Source organism: Physella acuta, unplaced genomic scaffold (genome assembly GCF_028476545.2).
Source record: "Physella acuta isolate Inbredline_101_S28 unplaced genomic scaffold, ASM2847654v3 ptg001758l, whole genome shotgun sequence".
Taxonomy (NCBI): Eukaryota; Metazoa; Mollusca; class Gastropoda; family Physidae; genus Physella; species Physella acuta.
In genome coordinates, this window is record NW_026733268.1 from 6,195 (window position 1) to 12,141 (window position 5,947).

General features: G+C 34.1%; 1 long non-coding RNA gene across 1 annotated transcript; it reads left to right on the top strand.

The window, feature by feature from the left end:
• Positions 1-745: 745 nt before the first annotated feature.
• LOC131930336 (uncharacterized) lies at positions 746-4,558 on the top strand. The gene is made up of 3 exons (XR_009384111.1): positions 746-790; positions 3,239-3,312; positions 4,510-4,558. It is a non-coding gene; the product is annotated as an uncharacterized LOC131930336 (long non-coding RNA).
• The last annotated feature ends 1,389 nt before the right edge of the window (positions 4,559-5,947 follow it).

Below are 5,947 nucleotides of genomic sequence, written 5' to 3' on the forward strand. Positions count from 1 at the left end.
CCTCCTCTAGGAGCAATTTGTCCAAAAGACACCCTACATAACTGATGTCGTGGTGTCATTTTTTAAAAATGTATTCATATTATAGAAATACTTCATTGTAAATGAAGATACATTGACTAGTAGGGGGGGGGGGGCTTTAAGTTCAACAATTTGAAAACAAACTACTTTTAGATTTAAGTCAATGTAAAATCCAGCAATACATCAAGCGGAGAAAATGTAAAATTAAATTTTCTAGCTGAAAACAGGTGTGCAGCTAGATTCTGTAGGTTGCAATGTTGTTATGTTTTAATTTTTTGTGACGTGTTTAAATCATCCCCCCCCCCCCCCCCATTTCTTCCCTCCCTTTCATTACACATTTAAAAATTCGAATGTTTTGCTAGTATCAACATTTTAAAATAAAGCTGAGTAGGCCTAAATCAATTTTATAATTACGTGTTTTAACTTTTGAAAACTTTCATTTTAACTTCTTGTTTTTTTTTTCCTAAATTTTTGGTAAAGTAAATTTTGAAATGTGTGTTGTGTAGGCCCATTCAGTTCTCCTTCAACAAATTATGCTTTCTTTCTCACTGTACAGAGCCTCAAAAATAGAAACAAGAGTAGCTAGCCTTGCATAAAGCGAGGCTACTCTGGTTTAATTGATCTTTTAGCAGACCACCCAATATTATTAAGAATATTTTCCATTATTTTTTTAGTTTACAACATCACTAACTTAACTGTTGATGCTAATAAAATTAAATTCATAAACGACGTAGATCTAGATCTAGACCTCTAGATCTAAATGCAATTTTAGGTAAGGGTAATTTAGTAATTATATAGATCTAGAGGCTAATTCTATTAAATTCTAATCTAATTAATAGTAATTAATTTAGGGCTTAGGGCCTTAGGGCTTAGGGGCCTAATGTGATTTTAATTTAATTTAATACAAATATCTAGATCTAGAATCTATTCTAGAAATTGGGGGGACGATCTGTCCGGGATTCAAAGGGTCGATTCTAAATATTATCCAAATAATCTATAACTATTTGGTAATCTATCATTTTGGGTACGTAAAATCGCCCGCGACTTGTAATGTGAAAAGCAGGTGACTCCTTAAATTTTAATAATTATTTCACATTTTGAGGAGGATTTATGTTTTTTAAAATACTAGAATGTTTCCTTGTTTCATTTATGTACCTGTTTTTAAACAATGGACACGAGCGAGAAAAGTCTCAAAGGTATTTGAGAGGTGCATAAATTAATTTAAAAATCTTGCACGGCGTAGTTACAATTAATATGGTTATAAAATCCTGTCTTTCTGGTTATTTTTGGACTTTACTAAAGATTGGACGTATTTGATGTTTTTAATATTTTCGGTAACTAAATAAAATTTAAAAAAAAAGCAAAAACAATTTGGTTTTCACGTGTAATGGCGACATAAACAATGGCATCCTGCTATTGGATAGGCCGGCATAGATTTTATTGTACACATTGTAAGCTAAAAATAGAAAACTCGGTCATGGGGTTTTAAATTTGCATTGTTATTTAAAAACTTGATCTGCAAAGTTTTGTAAACAAATAGTTATCGATCACTAAGTTACTGTACAGCCAATCAATATTTGTCTTACGAAAGTGAAACATCCGGTTTAAACTTAGGCTTGATGAAAATAAATAGAGATGTAGCCTTAAACTCAACAAATTATTTTCAAGTTCTCTGGATTTGCAACTTTTATAGCATTTATTCTAAAAATATAAAATTTCTAAATTAATTTTAGGCTTAAGTTTTTATTTTTTATTTTTTTTACGGTCTAAATCTAAAAAGCACGTTTTTACTCCATGTCAACAACATTATAGAAGGAATCTCGTCAACTCGCTCACCTCCATTGAATTAAAACTTTTCACTAATAAATGAAGACTAGCGATGTTTCCACCAGATGCAACCATACTCATTTACTATAACTATAGCAGCCATGTTGTTAAAGTTTTATTTTTATAAACTTATAGCGCGAGATTCAGGGGGAAGCCAATCTATTTTACAAATGGCTGCTGTTTATATAGCAAATCTTGCTCGCAGACACTGCTGTTTAAAGTTAATTTCGGGCCTTTATTGATATATTTAGCCATTGATTTAGGTTTATTATTCATTTATCTATAATATTTGACACAAACATATCACAATACACATCTATTAAAGCCTTGACAATGAGGTAACGTTTTCCTACATTAATAGCCGCTGGCGATTTTACGTACCCTAAAGTAAAGGATAGATTACCCTATATTTATATTTAATATTTAGGCCTTGCCTCAAGGCCTATAAAATAATTAAGATTTATAAATTTTTAGCCTATGGCCTATAGAATAGATGTAGATAGGGCCTAATTATTAATTATTATTTTTAGATAAATTCAGAAATTCAAAAAAATTAAATGTAAGTTATAGGCCTATTGGCCTATAGTAAATAGGGCCTACTAATACTATTAATACTATTATGTGAACTGGGTCTAGAACTAGATAATCTAGAGTATTCTAGATTTTACTAGAATCTAGCAACATATAGAAATGTGAATAGAGTCAATAAGAAGTAAGACTGGATCTTCTCTAGAGTACCCTACAATATGAAGTTATTAACAAGGTGGCACACGACATGGATGATTATATGGAGCCATGGACCGTACACGGCATCCCTGTGATAGTATAACCAATGGCTCCCAAGAGTGGCATCCTGTTACGTTCCTGACACCAGGGTGGTTGCTGAAGTGTGTTTTACCTTACTATTACAGTGAATGATTAACGTACACTCAAGGCTTTCATACATCACGCCATGGGGCATGCTGGGCTGTAGTGTGGACAGAGTGTGCTCCAATAAATAATTACGATCCTAGAAATATTGCGCAGGCATTGTTTACATTTAAATAACTCAATTTTTAAAAAATAAGGTCACATGTCTTAGAATATAGGATTGGTAATGCATTGATGAAACCCTCTTTAAATATTTCTTCAGACTTTGTTCTGAGAAAGCGTCAATGCACGGAAGGGGCAGGTTAGTTCTTAATATAAAGTAAATTGAATTTGTACCAAAGTGATACAAAAACACACAAGCTTAGTGCTGAATAACCCTACAATTATTAATTATATTTTTTACATATCAAAAAAGTATTCTCCACTACCCACCTGCCCCTCATTCTATAATCAATGTCTTAATAATAATATTTTATAATAAGTTGTTTCCCTTGTCAACCTCTCTAATGCTTTATTTCATCAGCTCTTCACAAAGTGATACTGACAAAACAGTATCTCATTATACCAGGCCTGATATAATGTCCAGCTAGGAAAAATGTAAGCACTGAAATTATTTTTACTTATTTTAGACTTACTTAAATTATCAATAAAATAAATATAAATTAATTTAATCCAATATGTGAATCTGTAATTTTAAAAGAAAAATGACATCAGTAATGTTGTGAATAGTAATAACTCACTCAGAGAGCTGCAAATATTTGCTCCGTCTAATTGAACAGAAGTGAGATTACTGGTCATGGTCTAGTGGTCAGTGACACATGTCCAAAACATGCTAAGAGGGTTTTAGTTTAGGGATAGCAAAAGGTCACCAAAAGTTAAAGCAGTTGTTTTTAATTTTGTAATAGACAGATAAAGCTTTAAGATGAAGGCTGTGGTTAGAACTTGGGCATGGATTTGTTATCATTTTTTTATAATGCTATTTTTTAATTCCCTATACTGACAACAATGATGTAAACTCATGTTTAATAGGAAGCGAAGATCTTATTTCTACTAGTTGTACCACTTGACATCCCATGAGTTGTTCTTGGTCATTTATTGTGTTAAATAGGATACTTACTTAACTTAATCCTCATCACTCCCTGTGGAGTATAGGGCAGCAACAAATCTCCGCCATTCCACCCTGTCCTGGGCGAGCCACTTTAGTTCATGCCAGGTTTTGCCAGTAGCCTGTACTTCTTCTTCCATCTCCCTCCTCCATGTTCCCAGTGGTCTTCCTCTATTTCTCTTTCCGGGTGGGTTCCACTTCAGCGCCATGTTGGGGAGTCTTTTTTTGCTCATGCGTAGGACATGGCCCAGCCATCTCCATCTCCTCGTTCGAACTTCTGAGACAATGTCGTTTAATCCTGTCCTTCGCCATATTTCCTTGTTCGGGACTTGTTAAATAGGATAGTACCAATAATATGTATATTGATCATAAAACAGAGAAAATATAGAATGTTTACCGTTCCAAGTATTTTTTACATCAAAAGTCTAATATTACAAATAATACAATTCTGTTAGACTACTGTAGATATTGATATGTATATGGTGGTCTACCAGAGCAGACGCACCTATACATGGTTGATTTTATGCAACTTTTGTTATTTCTTAAAATAAGTTTAATATCGATAGACTTAATTTGCTTTGTTTTTAACTCTTAAAAACTTGGGGAAATTAAGGATGTAATAGCATAATTTTGTCGTAATTAATATAAAAGTAGTGTACTACAATTTTCTCTCATTTGTGTTATTTTAGAGCTGTAGGACTCAACGCCATGTTTCAAGTAGAAGAAGAATTAAAAGGCAAGTTTAAGTCAATTAGTTCTTGTATTAGTTCTTATAGCATATTAGATGTGGGTGAAGGGGCATGCATAGAGTATATAAGTTTCCTTTCCAAACCTGACTGTCCATGGGGCAAGTGGAGTAAAGTTCAGCTGTTTCTTTAACCTCACCATATGATTGGATAGTGTGGTATGCACAAAGCCCAGTCGCCTTTGCTTTCCTCAACATAAGTTCGGTACCCATCATAGCTGGGTGGACTCAGGGATGTTCTACTGACTTGAAAACTGATTTAAACTCAATACTTGTGACTTAGGAGTCTAGTTCTTTGCTGCTAGGTCATACCCGCCCTTCATAGGGTATATGTGCTGCTGGTATTTGTGTGTGTGTTTATCTACTGACCTAACAAAACAGACCTAAGAAATCCATTACTAACCATAAACTAAACTCTACATAGTCCATAGCCCTAAAGTTTACCTATTACATGTAAACATTAATGTTGGTATGGCCAAACAATAATAAACTTTTAAAGCCAGTGTGTATAGTAACATCAGATGAACAAATATTTAGCAGCATTTTCCCTTTGAAGTCTTTGCTGGCAACCCTAGCTGAACCATTAGACAGATCAATAGAGCCCATAGATAATGATACACAGGCTTATCAGTGATATCCCACCTTATCAATAGACTCCATAGCTAATGATACACAGGCTTATCATTGACATCACACCTTATCAATAGAGCACATAGCTAATGATACACAGGCTTATCAGTGATATCACACCTTATCAATAGACCCCATAGCTAATGATACACAGGCTTATCAGTGATATCACCCCTTATCAATAGACCCCATAGCTAATGATACACAGGCTTATCAGTGATATTACACCTTATCAATAGACCCCATAGCTAATGATACACAGGCTTATCAGTGATATCACACCTTATCAATAGACCCCATAGCTAATGATACACAGGCTTATCAGTGATGTCACACCTTATCAATAGACCCCATAGCTAATGATACACAGGCTTATCATTGATATCACACCTTATCAATAGACCCCATAGCTAATGATACACAGGCTTATCAGTGATATCACACCTTATCAATAGACCCCATAGCTAATGATACACAGGCTTATCAGTGATATCATACCTTATCAATAGACCCCATAGCTAATGATACACAGGCTTATACTTATCAGTGATATCACACCTTATCAATAGACCCCATAGCTAATGATACACAGGCTTATCTGTGATATCACACCTTATCAATAGACCCCATAGCTAATGATACACAGGCTTATCAGTGATATCACACCTTATCAATAGACCCCATAGCTAATGATACACAGGCTTATCTGTGATATCACACCTTATCAATAGACCCCATAGCTAATGATACAC